Source organism: Sinocyclocheilus grahami, unplaced genomic scaffold, assembly GCF_001515645.1.
Source record: "Sinocyclocheilus grahami isolate Dianchi unplaced genomic scaffold, SAMN03320097.WGS_v1.1 scaffold1070.1, whole genome shotgun sequence".
Classification (NCBI taxonomy): Eukaryota; Metazoa; Chordata; class Actinopteri; order Cypriniformes; family Cyprinidae; genus Sinocyclocheilus; species Sinocyclocheilus grahami.
The window spans coordinates 548137-561924 of record NW_015506249.1 but is presented as its reverse complement, the minus strand read 5'-3'; the positions used below and the strand labels follow the sequence as shown (position 1 = coordinate 561924).

At 37.1% G+C, this 13788-nt stretch overlaps 1 protein-coding gene across 1 annotated transcript in view; it reads right to left on the bottom strand.

Moving 5' to 3' along the window:
• Window positions 1–13788, bottom strand: part of LOC107566342 (SLAM family member 9-like) — a 19128-nt gene that overhangs the window by 3615 nt on the left and 1725 nt on the right. The window lies entirely within an intron of this gene.

The following is a 13788-nucleotide window of genomic DNA, read 5'->3' as shown; positions in this document are numbered from 1 at the left end:
GATCCAGTTTGTTTGTCCAGCTTCAGTCTGTCTCTGAATCTCCCACCAAGAACATCTTCATATACAGTCATGCTGTCAGCCTGTTTATTGATTTCAGCTATTAAAGTGTTTTCATTCAAACATGTCCACTGAAACAGATCATCATCAGCCATTTTTATAAAATTAGCATTCAGAATGACTGAATCTCCCTCCATCGCTGACACTGCCAAGCGTGCACCTTTTAAATTAAGCCCAGCTGAAGGACAAACAGAAACAGAGTTCATCTCAGAAAGAGTTTTTAGGATGGTTTACTAAATTAAAAAAGGTTAAAACATTAATTTTACATGAGTAACGTCATAAAACAACAGAATAAACATGAAAAAGCAAAGAAAACAGGTGAAACTAAAATGAACTCACAAAGGACAGTGAGATTGAAACTCTTGCTCACACTGTTGATCTGTAGTTCATAACGTCCAGAGAGTGCAGCTATGGTGTCTGTGATGGTCAGAGATCCAGTTTGATTGTCCAGCTTCAGCCTGTTTCCGAATCTCCCATCAAGAACATCATAAAATACAGTGATTCTCTCAGCCCATTTACTGACTTCAGCTATTAAAGTGTTAAAAAAACCTCCACTGAATCAGATCACCATCCATTATGTAAGACCAGAGTTTAGAGTGACTGAACGTCTCTCCCGCACTGACTTCACTTCATCACCAAACACACCTGAAGAACAGTTTTAGCTTTCAAATCATTTGATGTCTGTTTGATGAAGCTTCACTAAAATACTTGTATTCATTTAAATGTGATATGAAAAACATTCAGCAGCAGCACAAAGACAAAAGTCATAAATACTCTTTTAAAACTCACCAACCAGATGCCACAAACAGAGCAAAACTAATTTGAGAAGCATTTTCTTCATCGGTTCACCAAAGAGCCCACAGTAGTGATGCCTAAAATGTGTGAAAACACTCAGGTTTATCTGGCTGCGATATTTATCTGGTTGTGACCCCAGTCACAGTTTCCGTTCACACGTCCATCTCTTTTAACATCATGAGAATCAACAAGCTTTTGCTGATCTTACATTTTCAAATGAATTACGGTCCTGTATGAAAACTAATAGCAGAAGAGCGAAATAGAGCATTTACAACTGCATAAAGAATGCAATGAGATCAATGTTTCGAATATAAAATGTTGAATATTAAATTAAATGATTGTTTGAACATACATTGTGAAACAGAAAAAAAATCATGTCTAAAATGTAACTCAGTGTAACTTTGTTGAACTGTGAAAATAACCATCACATTTGCTAATCATCGCATCTTGCTTGTGTGTAATTCAACATCAATACAACATAATTTGTGTCAAACTGTACAACAATAATTACTATTTTTTGTATTATCGTAAGGGGTAGGTTTAGGATTGGGCTAGGTGTAGATGTTAATAAAACACTTTCTAATAGGTAGAGATTTACATTTCATTGTTAGTTTCCGGTTGGAGCTGTATCCCTTCTAGCCACAAGAATTGCTTAACTCAGTCATATGACACAAGTACAAGTTTTTCCCCTTATATCTTGAATTTTGTGGTCATCCTAACAGCATTATAATAGGCTACATCACGCAGTGAAAGTGTGCACTCTTACAGCTCATGCGCAGGAGTTTCACCGGCAAACTACTGACACACACAAACATCCAGCAGAAGCTGTTTATCCACCCGACAGATCAAACCTCATTTCTGTACAGAAAAAACAAAGAGGAAAACATTGCAAAGTCCACTTTGACTTAAAACACAGTGAATTAGATTTATAATGTTTGCCTGTGTTGAAATAGCGGAAGTGATAGAAAAGTGTTTATTACGTTTGAAATATGGATATTTTTCTTACAAAAACGCATAGATTCGCTACAGGAGACCTTTATTCATGCCCCAGAGCCATTTTATTATGGATGTGTGCGCTTTATTTGATGTCTTGTGGACTGTTAAGAAAAAACACCTACCCACTGCAAATGGCTTGGAAGAGCCAGGACAATTTTTAATGTAAGTCCAATCTCTCGGATTCATCTGAAAGAAGAAAGTCATATACACCTAGGATGCCTCGAGGGTGAGTAAAACACAGGCTAATTTTCATTTTTGGGTGAACTAACCCTTTAAAAAGTGTTTCCAGTTCCAAACCTCCAACGAATCCGATCATCCATTATTTCAGTAAAACCAAAGTTTAGAGTGACTGAATCTCCTTTACTGATATTTTAACTATATTACCAACCTGAAGTAGAGGTCTGCACGGGCTTTAAACTGAAGCCCGAACCCGGCCCGTAGCCTACCCAAGATCGTCTGACCCGACCCGAGCGGCACAGTTAAATTTAGAGCCCGAACCCGAATTTTTTATTTTTTTTTCACAACGAATAGCCAATTAAAAAAAAAAAAGATGTATTTCACGATTGCATGCAACGGTCAATAAACAAATACATGTAAAGAAACAGAATCTTTAAGGCTCGGCCAGTTCATAAGGCAAAAGAAAAAACACTTAGGCTACCAGTTATGAAAGTTTATGAACATCAGGTGCAGCGATCACATAAATTCTGCCAAGTTTTTGAATGGTTGTATACGACAAGATGATAATACTTTCATTGTGGAAATTATGGTCATTTTAGTCAGTTAAGGCTCATTAGCATTCGGCCTGCTTTAAATCAGACACGAAGTGTGGTAAGATCGCATTTATTTGAAGTAATTAATGATCATTTATTTGAATTAGCGAGAGAGAGAGAGAGAGAGAGAGAGAGTTGAAAGTTGCATGTGTGAACCTGCGTCTGCGCGTCTCTCTCTAAAATCAATGAGGCTTAGTTACTTCAAAAACAGCGATTTTACCCCCTCATTGCAGAGAAATATAACATTGCGAGTCAGCCTGTCGAATTTTACTAATAAAAGTTTTCGTGCTGTGTTGTCGTGTGCAATAATGTGTGTGCATGCGTCTATGAAAGCAGCAGCAACCCGTCGGGCTCGGGTCGGGTAGCAGATCTCTAACCTGAAGAACAGAGTTTTTCACAGATTAAAGTTTTAAAATCACTTAATGCTGGTTTAATGAAGCTTCACTAAAATACTTTAAATTATTTAAATGTTCATAATATTCTGTAGCAGTACAAAGAAAGAAGTTGATGAATGAAAAGAGCATATCGTAACGTAACGTAACGTAATCATTAATTTAGTACATGGTACCAGAACAGAAACAACTGAAGTCATTTAAACATTTAAACCTCACCATCCAAATGCCACAAACACAAACAGAAAAAAACAGTGCAAAGCATTTTTATCGGCTTCTGTCCACAAATATGAAAAGACATACTCTTCAAAACTGCTTCAGCAATAAAATGGCAGATGCACTGATGTAAAGCTGCTCTCATGTGAAACTTCATCTAAAATAACTGCACATCTTTGCTCTGAACTTTGGGTCTGTCCAAATTCTCACACTTGCAATCTTCACCACTTGTGTGTAGGCAACAGGAAGTAAGTGTGCAAGGCTGTCCCAGGTCTTAAAAATGGCACACTAAACCCTCACTATCTCGAATACCTCTTCAGAGCCACACCATCTATTTAGATGCAAGGTCATCTGCAAAGAATGCAAGTGTGGGTATTCAGACAATAATTGTGAGCTCCAGTAGGCGACAACTTCCTGTAGATCATGATGTCATTTGTCAGAAACAAACTGACCCATTAACGTATTAAAAATGTCTTAAAGCAACAGCTTCATCTTGTCATGCGATCACCGGAAACTAGCGTGAAGCATTATTTGGAACTGGACATCATGAAGCTCAGTGCATTCTGTGATCAGTGACCTTTGACACTTATTTGACTGTTTTGCTAATGTGGATTCACTTCATTTAACTTTATAGGTTTTAGGTGAAGTGGAAGACTGAGGTTCTTCTTAGCAGGAGACAAAAAGAATAAACCTTTCACCCACAAACTACTGACCACATATGTGACAGTCTAAGGGGCCATTCATGCAGAATGCATTTTTAGGTTTAAAAACGCAAGGGGGCGCTCAACTTCATAAATGTAATAAAACATGGAGAGACTCTTGAACCTCAGAGTGAGAAAACTTTATTGATAAAGACAAGCAAATACAGATGACAGATGGACAGCAGAAGTAAAGTGACGTGTCTTATAGAGAAATATAAACAATAAAGCCTTTCAAACTAAATACAAAACTCTGACTGAAAAATGAAAAACTTTTATGTTCAGCCAATAGAAGAGTTGTATACAAGATCCTTCAATTGTGTTAAAGCCCATAGCCAAATATGTAGATTAGATGGTAAAAAAAAGGTTCAAAAGGAATATGATCAGTATTTATCATGACAGACACTCACATTTAATGTGAGGATTTGTTGCTTTTTGTTCTCAAATCATCTTCTGGGGTGGATAAATGGATATCTACACCAGCAGATGAATATGTAAAGCAATTCAAAATAAATGAAGATTAATAAATGATTGAAATAGCTATGAGAAATGACACTTTATTTATTGACACCAGCTCAGTCAATAAATGCTAATGCTAATTGCAAATTATTCACTGATAGAGAGATAAAAATTAATCCGGAGTTAGTCACTTTAAGGCTAAAATGACATCTAAAGATAGGGAAGGGAATCTTTAGATTCTTGACTTGACATTGAACATTGTTCAAGTCAAAATTGTAAGGATGGTTTCCCTACAGTGGTTCAGGCTGTAGGATTGCCGAATGACTAAAGAAACGTTATCAGGTAAACACCGTTTACGTTCTGTGGATATTCTCCAAAATACGGAGTTAGTCACTTTAAGGCTAAAATGACATCTAAAGATAGGGAAGGGAATCTTTAGATTCTTGACTTGACATTGAACATTGTTCAAGTCAAAATTGTAAGGGTTGGTTTCCCTACAGTGGTTCAGGCAGTAGGATTGCCGAATGACTAAAGAAACGTTATCAGGTAAACACCGTTTACGTTCTGTGGATATTCTCCAAAATGACGCTAGGGTGACGTGGAGAAGACAAAATGTCAAATAAAGTCATTATTTCAGGGGATTAGATTACGCGGGAGACGTGCACTTTTCGGGTGTGTTCGCATAGAGGTTTTCAAGAGTCGGTGTGAATAAATAAAGATTTGAATTCAAAGAGACAGGATAGTCTGTGTATGATCTGATGTTTTATTCGGACCCAGAATAAGGCGAGATGAACATCGCTGAGCGCTAAACACTCATGCAGTGTATGTTTCATTCATACTCGAAGCCAGAGGGCGCTCTCGCGCAGAAAGTCGTGCCAGAAAATTCTTAATATGGATAAAAGCGTCCAGCTATCGCTGTATGAAAACAGTTGTTTTCACAGAAAAACAGAAACGTTTGGAAACATGAAGACATTAAAGGGGTCATATGATGCGATTTCAATTTTTCCTTTCTCTTTGGAGTATTACATGCTCTTGGTGCATAAAGAAGATCTGTAAAGTTGCAAAGACTAAAGTCTAAAATCCAAAGAAATATTCTTTATAAAAGTTAAGAGTCAGCCACACCTACCTAAAAGGGTCTACATCACTATGTGGGAAGATTTGCATAACGCTGCCCAAATGTTCACGCAAAGAAAGAAGGCGTAACTTTTATTCTCGCTGGAGTATTGTTGTTGCCGCCACCATGTCGTAAAGCCGCTGTGTGATTCGTTGTGAAAGCGAAACTACTTTGTTTGGCCTTTCAAAAGAGGACGATATCTGCTTCGTCATACCTAGAGCTGATCCGTGCTGGTCGCTGAGGAAATACAGTCCAGCCCGGAGTCGTCACATGTCCTTCCGGACGCTCCTTCGTCGAAATCGCCGGCCGCGTCGTTCTCAAGCCCGCGCCTCTGCCACTTTTAATATCACGTAAATTCGTCCCCCACACTTTTTCGTGGGGCAAGTGTGTTCGTATAGAGGTTTTCAAGAGCCGGTGTGAATAAATATAGATTTAAATTCAAAGAGACATGATAGTCTGTGCATGATCTGATGTTTTATTCGGACCCAGAATAAGGCGAGATGAACATCGCGGAGCGCTAAACACTCATGCAGTGTATGTTTCGTTCATACTCGAAGCCGGAGGTGCTCTCGCGCAGAAAGTCGTACCAGGAAATTCTTAATATGGACAAAAGCGTCCAGCTATCGCTGTATGAAAACAGTTGTTTTCACAGAAAAACAGAAACGTTTGGAAACATGAAGACATTAAAGGGGTCATATGATGCGATTTCAATTTTTCCTTTCTCTTTGGAGTATTACATGCTCTTGGTGCATAAAGCGTTTCAGAAAGGCGGGGCACAGAGGAGAAACAATAATGTACAGTATGTGGAAAATAATGTGTTTTTTGAACCTTAAACCACATAAACACATTTCATTACACCAAATACACAAAATAATGTTCTTTTTAGCAACATCATATGATTATTATTGGTTATTGTCCAGCAGTTATCTGATTTCTAAACCAATTAAAAGCTAGAAATAGTGTTGAAAATAAAAGCGTTGATTTCTATCATTTATTTTCCAAAAAATAAAAATTATACTGACTCTAAGCTTTTGAATGGTATATAATGTTACAAAAGCTTCTTTATTTCAGATAAATGCTGATCTTTGGATTCTTCTATTCATCAAAGAATCCTAAAAAAAAACGTACTCAACTGTTTTAAATATTGATTATAATCATTTTTAATTCGAGGAAATGGGACATGTTCCTGCAGTAGAAAAACACCTATAGCTACACTGATCTAATCAGGAGCCATTCATTATTATTGTTATCTATGGTTATAATTACAAATGCCTCAGTTGAACTACAGAAGAATATTTATAATATTATATTTATAAGGGCAGGTGCAAGAGCTTTAAGGACCAAGCCATCAGTCACTTTTCCTCCTGCGTAAAATTCCTATAAAGTGATCCTGAAAAACAAGTGCTAAATACCGTGTCCTTTGAGTTCACATGAACAACGGTTAACGTTACTCGTCGTCAGGCTACAGAAGAATACCATAATTCCTCTGTTCAATTAGGCCTAAGACATTGAGAGTCACAGAGACCTATAACAACCCAGCCACAACACATAATTGCGAATAACCCAACGTTTATATTTTTTCTACGAATCTTTGAGTTAACATGTACTAAACATGAGTGGAATTTGCACCGCAGCGCCCCCACACCTTGATGCTCATGACAAGAATTAGGTTTAAATCGCCATCATGCATAAATGAATGATATTTTTGCAATTTTACACATAATAATCCATGATGATCACATTACACAAAACTGAAATTGCACGTCAAAATAACAGATTGTCAGTATTTTTTGAGACCCACCAAAATGTCATAAACCACGTTTTCAGGGTAGCCCATGTCTTATTAAGGGGAGCCCAGCTCCCCCGTAGTTCGCACCCTGGTTTTAGGTTTTCTTTCATTTTGATACAATTAACTAGGCTACTTAATTGGGACTACACTTATTCCATTACTACAGGAAAAACACCTCCCAAGAAAAGAGTAGAAAACCTCTGGCAGAGAAACCCTCTGGCATGGGATAGATTTGGTAAGTAAATATTATATAGCCTACATTACTGCACAAACACACATTACTTAATGCACAAAATGAACAAAAACACAGTACATTAATTAATTAAGAGACTACAGGAAAATAGATCAATCAGCAATGTTTCTATATACCTTAAAATATTTCTTACTTTAATCCATAGACGGTTTCATCGGGCGCACGTGTACCTGGCCCGAAGTTAACCTCCGGTCTGTAAAGTAGCGTTTGTGAGCTCAGCGCTGCTTTGTGTACAGCTGTTACTGGGAAACCTCTGTTTCTCCCGCTTTAAAGCACCTCCTGCTGGCAGACAATGAATTTGCATTTTCAGTAAGTCAGTCTGATGTACGCAGCAATATTTTGCTTGTTATTAAAAATAATCTACTCTAGAGGGACAACTTAGCTGTTGTTATTGATTCTATTTGGAAGTCTACCGGAAGTTAAGTTTGGGCCACAAAAGCGCGCATGCGCAGTAACGTTTGTTTTAGGGCTGCACGATAAATCGCATGCGATATTTAACGCGCATCTTGTCAGTAAAGTCGGTTCTTTAATCAGCGGTAAATCTCCATCACCTGCGGGCTTTCACATTGAGCAGCATTAATTACACAGAGCCATTGTTCACCAACAAGCTGCGCAAAACCACGATCATATTTTGCGCATGTTTTGCGCAGTTTGTTGGTGAACAATGGCTCTGAGTGAGATGAATTAATTCATATTCATATGCATATTTATTTTAGAACTACAGTAACATCTTCTGATTTCTCTCAACATGGGGACACGACTGTCAATCAATAAATTGGAAAAAAAAGTAACTTGCCTTACTTATTTGAAAAAGTAACTCAGATATTCTCTTGAAAATTAAAAAGTAATGCGTTACTTTACTAGTTACTTGAAAAAGTAATCTGATTACATAACTCACGTTACTTGTAATGCGTTACCCCCAACACTGGTCTAGAAACAAAGCATCAGGCTGTCTTTGAGTTCACATGAACAACGGTTAACGTTACTCGTCGTCAGGCTACAGAAGAATACCATAATTCCTCTGTTCAATTAGGCCTAAGACATTGAGAGTCACAGAGACCTATAACAACCCAGCCACAACACATAATTGCGAATAACCCAACGTTTATATTTTTTCTACGAATCTTTGAGTTAACATGTACTAAACATGAGTGGAATTTGCACCGCAGCGCCCCCACACCTTGATGCTCATGACAAGAATTAGGTTTAAATCGCCATCATGCATAAATGAATGATATTTTTGCAATTTTACACATAATAATCCATGATGATCACATTACACAAAACTGAAATTGCACGTCAAAATAACAGATTGTCAGTATTTTTTGAGACCCACCAAAATGTCATAAACCACGTTTTCAGGGTAGCCCATGTCTTATTAAGGGGAGCCCAGCTCCCCCGTAGTTCGCACCCTGGTTTTAGGTTTTCTTTCATTTTGATACAATTAACTAGGCTACTTAATTGGGACTACACTTATTCCATTACTACAGGAAAAACACCTCCCAAGAAAAGAGTAGAAAACCTCTGGCAGAGAAACCCTCTGGCATGGGATAGATTTGGTAAGTAAATATTATATAGCCTACATTACTGCACAAACACACATTACTTAATGCACAAAATGAACAAAAACACAGTACATTAATTAATTAAGAGACTACAGGAAAATAGATCAATCAGCAATGTTTCTATATACCTTAAAATATTTCTTACTTTAATCCATAGACGGTTTCATCGGGCGCACGTGTACCTGGCCCGAAGTTAACCTCCGGTCTGTAAAGTAGCGTTTGTGAGCTCAGCGCTGCTTTGTGTACAGCTGTTACTGGGAAACCTCTGTTTCTCCCGCTTTAAAGCACCTCCTGCTGGCAGACAATGAATTTGCATTTTCAGTAAGTCAGTCTGATGTACGCAGCAATATTTTGCTTGTTATTAAAAATAATCTACTCTAGAGGGACAACTTAGCTGTTGTTATTGATTCTATTTGGAAGTCTACCGGAAGTTAAGTTTGGGCCACAAAAGCGCGCATGCGCAGTAACGTTTGTTTTAGGGCTGCACGATAAATCGCATGCGATATTTAACGCGCATCTTGTCAGTAAAGTCGGTTCTTTAATCAGCGGTAAATCTCCATCACCTGCGGGCTTTCACATTGAGCAGCATTAATTACACAGAGCCATTGTTCACCAACAAGCTGCGCAAAACCACGATCATATTTTGCGCATGTTTTGCGCAGTTTGTTGGTGAACAATGGCTCTGTGAAGTTAATGCTGCTCCATGTGAAAGCCCGCAGGTGATGGAAATGTACCGCTGATTACAGAATCAACTTTACTGACCAGATGCGTGTTAAATATCGCATGCGATTTATCTTGCAGCCCTAGTTTGTTTACGTTGTTGTCGTTGAAACCGTCTATATCATATCTCTTTTTCTTTTTAGTTCCCTGCTTTACATTCCTGCTTGCATGATTTGTTGGATTCGGACTCCTCCTGTTTGTTGTGTGGTCGGCTCCCTAAAATATATTATAGAATCAGCTAAAAACACATCTCTTCCATCTTTATTTGACCCTCTAACTCTAGCACTCTCTATTCTAATTCTATTCTTTATAAAAAAAAAAGTTTTTAAAAACTTGCCCCTTTTAGACTTGCACTATTTATTTACTACCTGCTTATTTTCTTTAAAAAAATATAAATAAATTTAAAAATCTAACACTTGCTTCTCTAAACTTTTTGTATTCTATCTTTCTTTTCTGTTAATTTATTATACAATTAACAAAAGACAGCTGTGGTTAAATGCGATAAAACGAGCGGACTGGACAGAAACAATCGTCAAAAATGCTTGCGTTGGCAGCGCACACTTCTTATCAGAAAAGGTTCAATAAAGTATTAACTTTTGTTGTTATGGGCGCGTCTACAAATTTCTTGCCATATGTCTATGTTTCTTGCATCTCACGACTATGTCTTGTATGAAATAATAATGTCTGTGTGCATGTGTGTAAAACAACAAACTGACGATTTATATATAATCATTTGTAATTGTATATACATTGTTGTGATTAATTGTGGCTGGAACAATAATGTAGCTGTAAAAATAGTTGCCTGCTGAAATTGAAATGTATATACATCTTCATCATGACTAGATACGACACAGTGAATTAGTCTTTACTATACAGGTTAGACGTGATCCACCTCAGAGTAACAATCCTGTCAGATCGCCCATCCTTTGAGAGAGGGTGTAACATTACAGGTCGGCCGATCTGGTTTCGTGGTTAAAGTTAACCTTTACGACATGTTTCCGTGTTGTTGTTGCTCAGCAATGGCATGGACGCGATGTTGTCTGGGGGTTTGGCAAAAGGAGAGTGGGACGGTGGGCGGTGCTCAGGGTGGTGACTGAAGGCGGTGACTGTGTAGTTCTGACGTCAACTTTTTACGGAAGTCACAACGGTTCGTGAAAAATCACAGCTACTTTAAGCAGACTGTGTGCATTTTACTGCGGACTGACTGTTTTGAAACTTATATGGCAGTTACGTAGCACCTAGACCTCAGTTATCATGAAAAAAGCCAGGAAATTTCAGTTTTGACAATATGGGACCTTTAAAGAACAAAACATTTTGTAAAAGAGGGTTTAGGGGAGTGTTGGGTATGTGGGTAAAGTAATGTATCAAGCTTTGACTGCACTAGTTGTAAAGATGGGTCTGATACATGTAGATTCAGTGCAAGCGTCGTAGACATACATAAAAGTGTATTTAGGTGTTTGTAAGTGTTTTTAAAGCAGCACTATGTAACTTTTGGCTCTCTTGCGGTTAATAAACAGAACCACACACATCCCGCGGAAGAACATTCCAACCGGAGCTACTTCTCTAAGTTTATGTCTCTGGCGATTCACGCAGGTATGTGTTACTCCGCAGCGGTGACGACCCGACAATAGTCCAAATATAAGTACTTATTATAAGTGTACCGCAGTGATTCGGAATAAGACAAAAATACGGTTTGGAAGATGAATTCATGATGTACTCGCTCATTATGTACATTTTGTAAATTTTGAACACAGAAAAAGTTACATAGTGCTGCTTTAAGGGACAAAAACAAAAACTGAAAATGAGCAAATACTTGGAACATGAAGGAAAAACAGAAACAAAATCCCGAGTGCTGTGTGCCTCCACTTAAACTACTCATTTAAACAAGAGGTGAATCAGTTGAATCACTTCCTACTAACTAATGAACAGAATTCAAACGTAATCTTACAGTAAAAGCACAGTCATTTATAACATGGTTCCAGAACAGAAGCAACTAAAGCCATACAAACACATTTAAAACTTACCAGACGCCACAAACACTTACTCATGCCATATTGCTTAACTACGTCATATGATATAAATATAAAAGCTATTAAAGTCATACAGATTTTTGCTGCAATATCTTAAATTTTGTGGTTATTTAACTGCATTAATTGATCTTTAACTGCACTAGTTTATCTTACTAGAAGGGGGGGGGGGGATGCTTCACCCACAAACTACTAACACACAAAAACATCCAGCAGATCAAGCCACTTTCTGTACAGATAAAACAAAGAGAAAACCCACTGCAGGGTCTATTTGAAACAAAAAACAGTGAATCACATTTGCAGTGCGTGCCTGTGTTGTTACAACAAAATTCATGAGTACAAGTTAATGAAAAAATACAGCAACCTGTAAATGTTCATTTAGAAACACTGGCATTTGATAAACTGAGAGATATAGTCTTGGGAAAATCTGATGAGGAATGCTAAAGTTCATGATGAACTTTTGATTGTAGACTCTGGTATATTGGTGAGTTTGAGCACAGTAGCGTTTTGAAACTCTAGGTGAAGTGCGCGAGTTTACCTTGGGCTTTTCTTCTGGAGAAATCCTGAAAAGTTTTCTGAAATTCAAGTTACAATGATGATGAACTTACACAATAACCCTCATATTTTAAATATTGACAACCAGTGTTGGGGAAAGTTACTTTTAAAAGTAATGCATTACAATATTGCGTTACTCCATAGAAAAAGTAACTAATTACGTTACTTAGTTACTTTTATGGAAAGTAATGCATTACGTTACTTTTGCGTTACTTTTTAAATCTGGACAGGGCTTGCTTGTTTGCTTTTAAAATAAAAAAGTAATATTTTTGGCAAATATAAAAGCCTTTTCACACCAAAAGTGAAATGAATAAGCCTCAGGCTGAAGGGAAAGTAAATGTAAGTCTGTACAGTAGAATGCAGAAGAAGACATTTCAACACACTTCAGCAATAAACAAAGACACACAAATGTTTGTCTAGAGTAATTTGTGCTTATTAGTACGGTTGAACTGGATCATCGGAGGTCAGAAGCAAAGACATTGGTTAATAGATTGGGATTAAATACATAAAGGATATTTGTGTAACATTTAATTATTGCAGGTTTGCGTCATATTCTGAGTTGCATTATTTTTATTCATTTTGAGGAATACTGAAACTGTGTGTGTGTTTTTTGTGAGTGAGATGAATTAATGCATATAGCGCCTCCTGCTGGATGAACTTTCGAGAGGAGAAACATTCACAGACTGTGATTATTAACTATTCATTATTTTCCATTCATTATTTTTTTTTTCTAAACTTTAATTTTATATTACTATTAGGGAAAATAGCCAGTAATATAAATAGTAATCATGTTTTAGCTGTATAGCCTATAGGTTATGGTTTACTAAAGAAAATCTTGCAGAGGTGCCAAAATAACAATTTAATAATAAATGTAAAAAGAAATGTTTTAACATGAGCTTAACAATAATGTACATTTACAGATATAAATACCGTAAACCTGTGTATATGTATTGCTCTGCTGAACTCATTAAAATGTACATATTGTGTTCCTCCAGGAGGCGCTTCACATCATAAATGTAATAAAACATCTCTTGAGTGAGAAAACGTTATTGATAATGGTCAGAAAATACATATTACAGATGTACAGCAGTAGTAAAGAAAGATATGTGTGTCTCTACTCATATGTAGGAAATATAAACAATAAAGTATTTCAAACTAGATTTTTTTTAAATGTAGACACTTAAAATTCCAAAGAGAGAGCATGAGCTGCTTTAGATTTCAATACTTCCTGAAAAAGATCAAGATATACAGCCACAAATTAATAAATCTCACAAAAATTTACATATGCAAAACAATTAGTGAGAAATGATATCAATCATGCACCTGGTGTGTGAATCTGTGCTTGATCTTGTTCAGCTCTTCTGGATCTGATGTCATAAACC